Here is an 11,803-nt window from a genome sequence, read left to right as displayed (position 1 = left end):
ACTTTCTCATTGTTTTCGTAGCTTACTTCATTTTCACTTCAACATATGTCAACATTTCTAACATCTTGTGCCAAGCACGTAATCCTTAGAGTTTTCCTGTCTAATCAAAAACTTCTAACGCCGCATCGCATCTTCTCCGCTCCTTGACATCAGAGAACCTGTAACTCCGCTACAATCTCTTTTTTACTCTCTCTCTACTTTCCCTCCACTACTTTCTTCAATTTTTTATTAATAAAATAGAAAGCCAAAAAGGAGCAAAAGAAAAATTGAGAAACATGAAAAAGTGAGCTGAGAAGCTATTGGACGGTGTTGTTAGGGAAGGGGCACATTCGACAAACAACAAAAAAAAACGTAGAAACAATTGAACTTTTCACCGGCAAGTTGTAAACTTTCACACACATATCCCAAACTTCTTTCTATTTTATAGAAAATTCCCAAATAAAAATTGAGTTTTACCGATGGGAGTAAAACTTTTTTATTGAAATCTTAAAATGTAGACATTACTTTTAAAATAAGATTGGCATGGGATGTGTAAAAGCTGGCGAAGGAAATTCTAGAAAAGTGCCAAACAGTGGAGGGCTTCTGTGTAGATTTAGTTGACAATTCCTGCAAAAAATGGAAAAAGGGAGAACCATTGGTACACATCTCTGTGGCGTTACTGAACAGCTAAGATTCCCAAGGACATACGCGTATCTACCAGTTTTCATTCCAAGCATTATTCATCCCCTATGCTTCCCATATTTCATCCACTTTTCTCTATGCTTTCTATGTGAAGTTACTGAGCTTCGCTCTGGCACCACCTTATCGTGGTGAGGTAATCTATATTAGTTCACTAGTACAGTAAAAGTATCTAAAACACGAATATGGGAACTACAGATATTGACGCTACAAGTGACCCAACCCACAAACTTCAAATACACCAGCGACTCTGAGGAATTAGGTCGAAACCCAAGCATTAATTTAGGAGGCTTCACCAGATTCATGTTACCCCGGAGAGGAGTCTGCAAGATGCTCTTATGCTCTCCATTGCAATGTGAAGCCTGTCGTTATTGCCAACGCCCAGTGCCGGAGAAACTGGTAAGCAATTCACGGCCAATCCGCCCGTGGCACTGTTCTCCAAATCTTCCGGAAAACGGCGGGGGAAGGCAAGGCAGAGGAAAACCTTAGCCACAAAGAAGAAAGGACTATAGGCTAAATTTACCTATTCTCCAGGAAAAGAGGAAAGGAGGAAAGCCGATGATATAGAAGCAACTGGCCTAATATGCGAACCTAGGAAGGTACCAAACAGATGGTAGCCAGAGCAATGCGAAAAAGTGAATTTCCTGAGAATTAGGATACCACGCACCATTAGATGGGGTACAAGTGAAATTGGACACAATCAAACCGAGCCCTGGGCGTAAAGCGCAGATAATCTGGTAACACACGGCTTACGGTTGATAGACGAAGTTTGGCTGTTACAGATAAACGGAGGAAAACAGGAAACTTATGACAAACTTAGGCAGATAGCAAACCGAACGTGCAGGAAAAAAAAAGAAATTACAACAAAGACAGAATATTAAAACTTGACAACGACATGAAAAATAACAAGTCGGAAGGCTTTGGTTATAAAAGCATTATAAAAACATTTGAGCGGACGTTTGTCACATTGGAACCTGTAATATTGTGTGTATTATGTGAGAATATCCACTTTCACATTATATTGACATTCTACTATTATTATCTTTATAGGAACAGATATCGGTATAGAGGGTATTTCTGAACCTAGGTACCATATAGTGGCAGCCTCCAGATGTTTTTTAGATTTTTCGGTTGGGTAGTTTCAGAGAATGGGTCATCATGAGAAATCATCATTTTCGAGGCTCCGCAGTCCTTACCTTTCCAACAAATGGCAAAACTAAAACCGACTTCGGAAAGCACTAACCGATACCTTTCATTTGATACCCCACATGACTGTATTTGGTGAAAAAAATGTTCACCCCCTTTTGCATGTACCACCAACCCCCCTGCTCCCCCTTGAATTCAATATAGAATGATGTAACTCACCATATGCATGACCGTTCACAGTCTCCACCTTTCCTCTAAATTTGGTGTCGGTCACTATAACCATTTGCGAGAAAAAAGCGTGTGACAGACAGACTGTGAGGAGTGGCCAGATCTCCCATCAGGTGCGACCCCGGTTGGCGAATTGGAGCATACCTATTGATGTGTAAATACGCGTTTATGTACTTTTCTTTTCCGACTGTGCATGGATTAGTGTTTGCTCATCTCTAGTGCGTCGGACCAAAATGGCCACGGGAAGGATACCCAGAAAATGAAACCGACATGGAAGACGAGAGAAGGAGGAAACTTACATTGCAGGGGCTTGGAGCTCCAGTACCGGCGGATTTTGGGAGTGAGCAAGTCGGCTCCCGGTCATCGAAATCACTTGACCGCAATGCCTTGGTAGAAAGCAACTTGGCCACTGCGGCAGATAATGCTACAAGTGGTCTAGAGTTGGAGAAGGAGGTGTTTAAGCAAAGTAAGACCTTGACAAGAACACCAATTACGAAGGCAAAAAATGATGCGTTGAAAGGAGATCGCTGTCCGACTAAATGCTCACCGCATTTGTCCAAGAAGAACAACAACAGGAGGCACTTTGATACCAAGAAATGGACCCATTCAGGAGGCGCTTTGCAATTCTTCAATCTTCACCAATGCCAAAAACGAAAAAATATAAAAGGCAGGAAAGCTACAGGCTAACGTGCGTTTAGAAGGAGTAATTCGGCCAAGACTCATAGAGAACAAAGCAGCTTGGAACAAAAATAATTGGGCAGTCCAAGTTCATCCAATCCAATCCATCCAATCATCAAGCTATTAAAAACATGGTGAGAGCCCTTAGGGTCCTTTAAAATAGGTCGCAGGTGGAGAAAACAGTTCCCAAGGAAGAGTCAAAACCTGAAATTCTGACAATGTTACAGACGGCCCAAGTGACACCAAACCGTAGTGTTAGCGACTTGCCAGCTAAGAAAAGAGTCGGGAAGAAAGACGGTAATTATCAAATCAAAGCATATGCCCCGAATTGGAGCATCACCAATCGAAGGGAATCCTAAGCGGAGCAAGGGTGGATAGGAGAAGGTCGTTAATAAAAAGGTGAAGAACAAAGCCAAAACGCAAATTCACCCAGAGGCAATAGTTATCTCCAGTAAGGGCAATTTATGTTACGCGGAGCTTCTAAAAGAGATGAAGATCTCTGTGAAAATGTCAGCAAGATCCGAAGGACCCAGAAAGGTGATCTCATGCTTGGGCAAAACCAACGGCTTTCGCACCCAAGTGAAGATCTTGCTTGGGGAGAATGTCACAGTTTGGGCCCAAAAGCATGAGTCTACATTCAGTGCAAGGACCTTGATGAAGTGACATCCAGGGAAAAAATATGCACTGCGTTAAAAGAACAATTTAGGTTGGAGGAACTGGAATAAGAATCCATCGTGAGCTTGAGAAAAGCCTATGGTAATACTCAAACGGCCACAATGCGACTACCAGTAGAGGCAGCGCAGAAATTATTTTCGGCCGAAAAGGCTCGAATTGGATAAGTTGTCTAAATCCTGCGAGAGCAGGTTTCCTTAAAGAGGTGCTTCAAGTACCTCATGTTTGGGCACTTTGCGAAGGTATGTATCAACAACATTGATCGATACGATCGATGCTGAAGGTGTGGGGAAAAAATTCATGTTACCAAAGAGTGCAATTGGGTCCCAAAATGCCTATTGTGCGAAAGAAAGTAAGGAATGGATAACCGCCATATTGCAGAAAGTGGTAAATCCCCAGAATTTAGGAAGACGTTGACTGCAATGAAAAAAGGAAATTTATTCAAATAAATCTCAATTATTGCAAGGTTGCTCAGGACTTACTTGAGAAGATCACTTATAAAATCTCAGATGGAAATTACCATTACAAGTGAACCATGCAGAAATAATAATAATAATAATAACTCCGCCGAAGCCGGTCCCAAGCCCGGTTGTGAAAGGAGGAGGGATAGATAGCTTCAGTCTGAATGGCTGTACGCCACCGCAGCGTCTCAGGGGGTAGGTGAGGAAAGTGCAGGAACGTTGCAGTCTTGCAGATTACTCACTAAGGAAGCTATCTACACACCTGGCAGCTAGGGATAAAATGCACCACCAAAAAATGAGAAGAAGGAGAAATTTAAGGTCCGGTACGGATAACCGGCGGGAGTCGTCTGACTTGGTGACTGGGTCGGGCTCTCGTAATGGACAGCACGGCGTCGAAACCGCTAGTCGTGGGGCGGTTCGACGTCTAGGCGCCACGACGACCAGGAGCACAGCTCCGCCTGCTGCAGCTGTTTCGCCACAATCTGTGGCGACCACTTCAGCAGGTTCGCGTAGGAAGCGGATGAAATGGACTGAAGAAATGAACCTCTTCATCATCCGCTCCTACTACGAAATAACGGCGGGGGCGGGTACAACATCTTACCGCCCCTTGTTGCACCAGAGATTCGTCGAGCGATTCCCGCAATTCGCGCACGTGACTGTGCGGCGAGTCGCAGACCAGTACCGCTTTATTACTCGCAGCGACACAATCCCGGCCACCATCAGGGAACGTGTTCGACTTGAAGTCATCGGGGAAACTGGTGACCGAGAGTCGATGGGGGCAGAGGCGGCGGCATCAACAACACCACGCCGCACTGCAGGCAACAGGTTCAGTACTCGCCGAAGCACTCTTCTCCACCGTCCAGCTGAGGTTTCCGCTGAAGTTCGGGACGAATTCCAAAGAGCGTGTATAGAATTCTCGGATATGGATCCTTTGCATAGACCAGGTATTCCCAGGCTCTATGCATCTCCAGCAACTCCGGGAATTCTATCTCAAGTCAATGATGAGATTGCATCTCGACTGTGTGCTGATATGTCGCTGCTGCAACTACAATCACTTGTGTATTGTGGTGCAGTTGCGGCTATCAGATTGCACGGTCAGAAGATTCGCTTTCGCGTTATTGGTTTGAGTGACAAAAGAGATCCACCATGGAAAATTCGTCTGGAACGTCGGCGGGACTCACTAAGGCAGGACATTGCTAGACTGATTCAGATCAGCACTGGCAATGCCAGCCGACGGGTGAGAAATAAAGTGCAGAGGGTTTACCGGAACTATGCCATCCCCTGTGAGACACCCGTAGTTGAAATTCTGGACACACTAAAACAGAAACTTTCTGTCATATGCAGTCGGTTGCGACGGTATGGCGAAAGTTACTCCAGACGTGTCCAGAATGCAACATACGCGAGGAACCAGCGGAGCTTTTTCAGATCTCTCAACGAATCCCAACAGAGCGCCCAGACAATACAGTTCTCGGTGACGGAAGCGAAAGAGTATTGGGGTGGACTTTGGGGGTTACCTGCCCAGCATGCTGAGCATGCTGAGTGGATCACCGCCGAAGGCACCCGCCATGCCAATACACCTGGCATGAATTTCGCGGATGTTACCGAAGAGGAAGTTCGACGAGCCATAAACATCTCGAAGAACTGGAGGGGCCCAGGTCTGGATCGGGTGCAGAATTTCTGGTATAAGAAATTTACCAGCGTACACAGTCGGTTGGCACGCAGTATAAATGAGGTCATGAGTCGGCCGGAGGAATTTCCACCTTTCCTCACTGCGGGAATTACCTACCTTATCCCTAAGAAGGACACGGTGCAGGACCCCGCAGACACAAGACCGATCACTTGCTTACCAACCCTCTACAAATTCATCACGTCCATTATTAGTGGAAGGATCAATGCGCACCTCGAGACCAACAACATTCTGTCCGAGGAGCAGAAGGGCTGCCGAGTTGGGTCAAGGGGTTGCAAAGAGCAACTCATTATCGACTCGGTAGTTGTAGGACAAGCAACTAGAGGCCAAAGAAACCTCTTCAGTTGCTATATCGATTATGCCAAGGCTTTTGATAGCGTTCCGCATACCTGGCTAATCGACATCCTACATCTGTATCGCATTGATCCGAAACTAATAAAGTTTTTGGCGACAGTCATGGAAGGGTGGCATACCACCTTGTCAGTCCGTACATCTGAGGGTGCTAATACCTCAGAGCCCATCCGTATTCGGAGGGGCATCTTCCAGGGGGATTCATTGAGTCCTCTTTGGTTTTGTATGGCACTGAACCCCCTTTCATGGCTACTGAATGATGCTAGAGGGCATGTTTTGCAATAAAATATGGCCTACGTGCTAAGTGCGAACTGACACACTTGATGTACCTAGATGACATCAAGCTGTATGCTGGTACTGACAACCATCTTAGAAGTCTGTTGCGAATAATAGACATGTTCAGCCGTGATATTCGGATGGAGTTTGGATTAGACAAATGTCGAATCCAAGCCATTCGCAAAGGTCATCACGAGCCGCATGCCGGACATAGCATTGGTGACCTCCACATCGAAGCTATGACCGAGACAGACTTCTACAAATACCTAGGAATTCTGCAAGGAACCCATGCTCGAGTTGGTGATCTGAAGGAAGCTCTGCTGTCCGAATTCCTGCGACGTGTGAAGCTGGTGCTGAAATCGCATCTCTCGGGGAAGAATAAAATAAGCGCGTTGAATGTATTCGCTATCCCTTCACTGGCTTATGCATTCGGAATATTGCCGTGGACGAAGACCGACCTGGAAAACGTCCAGCGGCGGATACGGACAACTATGTCCAAATTCCGAATGCATCACCCAAAGTCTGCCGTGGAGCGGATGAACCTGCCTCGTGACATCGGAGGTAGGGGCGTGGTTGACGTGGCGGCACAACATCATCGCCAAGTCGACTCGCTGCGCGCTTATTTTTACAGTAAAGAGCAGGCGAGTCCCTTGCATGCGGCTGTCTGTAAGGCAGACTGTGGACTGACTCCACTTAACTTGAAGGATCGATCTTTCAATCCTCTGAGTGGGGTGAAGTCGGACCAGGAGCGGATCGAGGAATGGAAGTCGAAGGCAATGCACGGTAAACACGTGAATTGTCTTTGGCAGCCATTTGTCGATTTGCATCTGTCGAACAGGTGGCTGTGTGCTGGGGAGCTCTTTGCTGAGACGGAGGGGTTCATGTGTGCCATTCAGGATGGCGTGGTCGCCACCCGAGCTTATAAAAAGCTCATCATGAAAGAACGGGTGGAGAACGACCAGTGCAGAATGTGTGGTTCGGCGTTAGAGACGTTGGACCATCTCATTTCTGGCTGTACTGTTATGGCACCGGTGCAATACATCACCAGGCATAATGCTGTATGTAAGGTTATCCATCAAAACCTTGCATATAAGCATGGGCTGATCACGGGAACATGTCCGGTTTACCGATATGAGCCGCAAGCAGTACTTGATAGTTCTGCTTACAGCATGTATTGGGACCGGCAAGTTCTGACTGATCGCCATACCGCACACAACAAGCCTGACGTACTGCTAGTTGACAAGACGGGTCGCTCCGCGTATATTATTGATGTTGCTATCCCCCATAATAGCAACATTGAACGGAAATACGTGGAGAAGAAGGTGAACTATGAGCCATTGGCTCGTGAAATCAAAGAAATTTGGCGTCTCGAGCGGGTGGTTGTAGTTCCCATAATATTGTCAGCTACAGGTATTGTACCTAAATCCCTGACGGCTTCCCTTGATGTCCTGGGACTTTCGCACAGTCTGGTTCAAACCATGCAGAAGTACACCATTCTGCATACGTGCTCGATGTTGCGGGGGGTACTCGACGGATTCTCCCACTGACCTACCACCGGCCACCACCACCAGTGCCCCTTTAGTTTTTAAGTAGGTAGGATCGTCCGAGCCTAAATGCTTGGCACTTAGTGCTAGTATTAGGTAAAATCCGGCATCTGCCGAGATTGTGATAACTCGGAAATAATAATCGTTGGCGCAACAATCCATATTGGATCAAGGCCTTGAAGTGTGTTAGAGCACTTCATTCAAGACCGTAACGGTACACCACAGTATACTGTGGGAGGCAATGTGGTCAGCATTGCGCTCGCCCGAGATTATTACCCTGATTTGACTCAGGTACTCATTCACAGCTGAGTCGACTGGTGTCCGACATCCAATCACGATAACAAATTCCTCTGCCCCCAGCGAGATTTGAACCGCGACCTTCCGCTACGACAGCCCAGCGCTCTAACCACTTGAGCCATCCGGACACACCATGCAGAAACCGTGACGGAAGTGTATGCGTCACAGACTCGACTGGTGGAGCCGCGATATGGGCCTACGCAATTTATACAATTCTCCATGACTCAGTCAGCTAGTGGTTTCGTGTGGGCAAAAATAAGCGGTGTGAACGTATACACCTGCTACGCCCCACCCAGTCTCACATGGTCTGAATTTGAAGACATGTTAGAAAACCTTGTTCTCGATGCAAGGACACGAAGTACGAAACTGATTGCCAATGCCCTCAACGCTTGGGCCCTCGAGTGGGGAAACAGGGACAGTACCTTTAGAAACCGATGTCTATTAGAGGCTTTTGCCCAGTTGGATTTAATTTTGGTCAAGGAAGGAGATGCAGGCACATTTCGCAAAGGCGGATCTTCCTCAATCGTAGACCTGACCTTTGCCAGCCCTGCACTGGTACTTCGTATGTCCTGATACGTTAGCGAGAACTACACCAGCAGCGATCACCATCTTTGAGCCGGGAAAGGGACGACAGGCCAAGGAAACAGGATACCTAAAGCCGAGAAGGGCACCAGGCTGGTCTGCAAAAACATTGAACGAGGGAAGTTTCTTCGAAGTGTAACTAGCCCTCCATGATCTGCAGCAGAATAGGAGATAACAAAGTTCCGGGCGTGTACAGCATACTAAACAGAGCCCATAAGCTCGCCATAAACTCCAGACCGGACATGTTCGCTTAATTGTTCAAAGCGTGCATGTCTTATTGGATATACCTGCAGCGTGGAAGCAAGAGAAGCTGGTGCAGTTACCCAAGGCTGGTAAAGCTTCAGGTAAACCATCTCCTTATAAACCCACATGTCTAGACACTATGGGGAAAATGTTGCCGCTGGTAATTTACAACAGATTACTCCCGATCGTCGAGAGCCAGCGAGGCCTTTCAGATCGGCAGTACGGGTTCCGTAAAGCCAGATCAACCATTGATCCCATCAAAATAGTTACTGGCTTGGCCGAAAGTGCAATTTACCGAAGGCGCAGTACCAGCAAATATTGTGTGGTGGTCAAATGGGTTTCGAAAGTGACTCCGCGGTCTTGAGTGGAATTTAGATATGATATGAAATAATTGTTGTTTAAGAGAGTAGCACATAGAGTGAAGTTTCTGACGTTTAACCCTAAATCATTACCAGAGCACCAGTCTAGGTTAAATTGGAGGGAAACACAGTCCGTAATAATAAGCGACGATATAGCGGTTAAGATCGACGCCAAAGAGCAAACAGGGAAAAGTAAGGAGGGGGAGGTGGTTCATAAAAAATAAAAATGATAAAGGGTCTAGAATAGATCCCTGTAGGACGCCAGAGGAAGGGGAGAAGGAGTGGGATGAGCAGTCATCAAAATAGATGTGGCAGGATCGCTAGAAAGGTAACAAGCAAGCCATAAAACAAGTGGTATGGGAACGCTTAGAGACGAGGGTTTGGATAGAAGTATCTTTTGTTTTACAGTGTTGAAGGCTTTAGCGAAGTCATTGTAAATAGTGAGCGCTTCCTACCGTCTATTTGGACATTTAGCGCCAAAGTTGGTAAAGTGGAGCAAGTTGGAGACAGGGGACCCACCCTTAACAAATACATGTTGCTCTTTCCCTATTTGGTAACCATAGTGGGTGGACAACCAGTCGCTGACATACCTTTCCAAAATTTGAGAACTGGAGAAGAGGAGGAAAATAGGACGGTAATTCTCGGCAAACGTACGATCGCCACCTTTGTGAATAAGAATGATGAGAGCATAAACCGCGAAGATTATTCTATTCGAGGCTTTTGTTGAAATTAAAGAATAAAAGAAGGGGGAAGGACTGACCAATTTTGAACAAAAGGAGTTTTGGAAGATCGTCGTAGCCAGGGCCCACATTGGCATCAGTTTGCCAAAGAGGTACTCGACAAGGGGAAGATCAAGGATGAGAATGATAGGCGATACCGAGCAGGCTACATCCACTAGCGGAAGGGAAGCGGAGGAAAGAGAGGGAACATAGACTGAGGAAAAATGGTGACAGAGTTTGCTGAGAACCCAGAGAATTTAATGAGCGGAGGGGATAGCTAAATCGAACTAAGTCAACATAGAGGATCCTAGAGGACAGAAACTTCTTCCTCGCAGTGTATTTTTGACGAAGTTTTTGTGGACTTTAAGTGGTGAATAAGGCAGGGTAAGTGCGCAAACACTTAGGAAAAGAGAGGACGTAATAGGGAAGAAGATTAGATAATGTGGTGTAGAAGGTGTCGAATGTTCGGTCCACATGTTAACGGAGAGGGGAGGGAAACCCGGTTGGTTGTCACAAGAGCTGAGTTCAGCCCTTAGAAGTTCGCTTACGAAAGTTAAACTTGAGAGGCTTGCACACGACTAGGGAGTGGAGTCGGGATATCTGACCGCCAAACTCGAGAGCTGGATGACGGGGAGCCAGGGACAACGTAAGAAGGGACATGATTGGATTGGGAGAGGCAACGAACTGGAAGGTTAGAGAAAGAAAGGTTAAATTGGAGGGCGGCACAGGTGTATATGACAGTCGATGAAGGCAGGGGAGGGTGGGTATTAGGACGCTAGGAAAGGCCGGGAGTAGTAGACCAGTAGAGTATAGGAAGATCAAAGTCACTACAGAGATCAGAGTCACTATAAAGAATGAGAGGAATGAGTCACTATAAAGAATGAGACTTCTGATAATCTGTTGAAGAAATGTTCGCCCAGGGAAGGGGGGCTGAGGCAGGAAAAATGTACACAGAATATGATAAAGGGATCATACGTTTAGCTAAATGATTCGAATGGTGACAGACTCGTAGGTGGAGGAAAGAAAAAGATAATTTCGGTACTGAGAGGGGACTTGACAACTATTAGGGCACCTCCGCCGGTTGTCTTGCAAGCATAGCGCAGTCTCTATTACAGAGAAAGACAGAGCTCTGAATCTAAAATTGTGTTATCGAATCACCTTTCAGAAAGGCAGATGACGTGATGTAGGAATGTTAAGGCAGACAGCTTCAAACCCGACAGCTTGTTATTTGGGCCCCTTACATTTTGGTAAAACAGTCTAAAGTTGTGAAAATCGTTTAAGTTCGGTGAGGCAGGCTAGCGGGCCAGAGATTTTCTCAAAGCTTAGTCCTCTAACAAGGCTTAACGTAGACCCCTGGTGGAGAAAAGGAAGATTGGACGATAGCATGGAAGTCGTGAGGATACGCCATTTTGAAGGAAGCTTCGCACATGTTACAGATGAAAGAATTGAGTTGGCTTTGCGGTGGCGAGGCAACGTTCAGCAGGGGCCGCCCGGGCGACATGAGATCAGGGAGACCGCAGGTGTGGCCTGTGGAAGTGGACGTCGATGATGCGCAGGAGGAAGCGTGCGGTGGCGTTAATTCAGCAACAGTGGGACAATCATCAGAGCTACGTAGAGCAACTAATGCTGGGTATGAAACATGTTCTTCAGATGGAGGGCGATTATTAAATTGGCTTGCGGACATCGTGAGCTGATGCGATGTTTTATAGACGCGCTGGAATAATGTGTGGTAGACCAAGGCGGCAGATTATTATTGTTCATCTTTACCGCCGTCTCTAAGCCCAGAACTAAAAGGTATCTCGATAGTGAACTTTGAAGAGCTCCAAAATGACGGAGATGAAATCGATCCAGGAGAAACTAAATGTGGCCATGTTGGTTTCTC

This window comes from Hermetia illucens, chromosome 1 (assembly GCF_905115235.1).
Source record: "Hermetia illucens chromosome 1, iHerIll2.2.curated.20191125, whole genome shotgun sequence".
NCBI classification, from domain to species: Eukaryota; Metazoa; Arthropoda; class Insecta; order Diptera; family Stratiomyidae; genus Hermetia; species Hermetia illucens.
Note: the sequence above shows the minus strand (reverse complement) of the source record.